Source organism: Micropterus dolomieu, linkage group LG12 (assembly GCF_021292245.1).
Source record: "Micropterus dolomieu isolate WLL.071019.BEF.003 ecotype Adirondacks linkage group LG12, ASM2129224v1, whole genome shotgun sequence".
Classification (NCBI taxonomy): Eukaryota; Metazoa; Chordata; class Actinopteri; order Centrarchiformes; family Centrarchidae; genus Micropterus; species Micropterus dolomieu.
Genome location: NC_060161.1, coordinates 35,970,753 through 35,971,742, shown reverse-complemented (window position 1 = coordinate 35,971,742; position 990 = coordinate 35,970,753).

The window sequence follows — 990 nt, the reverse complement described above, 5'->3', positions numbered from 1 at the left end:
CATGCCTTAAAAACAAAAGGACTGGCTTTGAGAAAAGACCTGTTTCAGCAGTTCATCAACATTTTGTTGCAGTGTTAAGTTGGCATTTCTGTAAGTTGTCAAGTCCTGTTCCAGCTCACATTTCCAGTTCTCCAATTCAGCAGAGCTTTATTATAAAATAATACGTTAATAACCTCATAGTATCCCATAACTTCCATCTGACATTTGGTATTATCCTAAAACTGATATTTAAAGAACACATAGGCACAGATGTTTACAAAAATGTCCACCGCTTTTATAGAAATGTATTAAAAATGCTTTTATTTCATTAAATAAAATATGCCACCATTAATATATCAGATGCAAGAAGACACCATTGATTAGATGTGTCTCTGTTGTTTCAGTGTGCTACAGAGGCCTTGTCATGTTCTCTTTGTGCACTTGTTCTATAATTCCATCCATAAGTAACACAATGACAGAATGTACGACTGTTTTGGTCATGACCTTCGAATATTTTCTGTAATAAAACATCTAAAAACCCAATATCCTATCAGATGGGAGTTCCTGGGACAAAATCTTATCAAAAGGGGGTCCGTGGTCTAATTTGTGTCACTTACAATAAAAACGTGAACAAACAATTAAATTGTATTTACGAAGCACTGATTCACAACAGTTATCTCATAGCTCTTTTCATATAAAGCAGGTCTAGACCGGGCTCTGCTGATCAATCTAATGTACATGTCATCTCCTTTATAAGGATGAGGCCCACTCTGATTACTTACAACATGGGACAGACGTACCTGGACGAGACGATGAGATTCGGCATCTCGCAAATGAGCTGCATTTTCAGAATGACTCTGGAATGATTGTGACATGTGAGAGGGAATTGCCAAAGTTAGGTTCCAGTACTTTCACTCTGCATGTCTCTGCCAGTATAATAAGATTAAGTTACGCTACCAAAGAGATTTTCTACGAGCAGGAGACTCTGACAAGGTGCTCTGAATCTGGTCT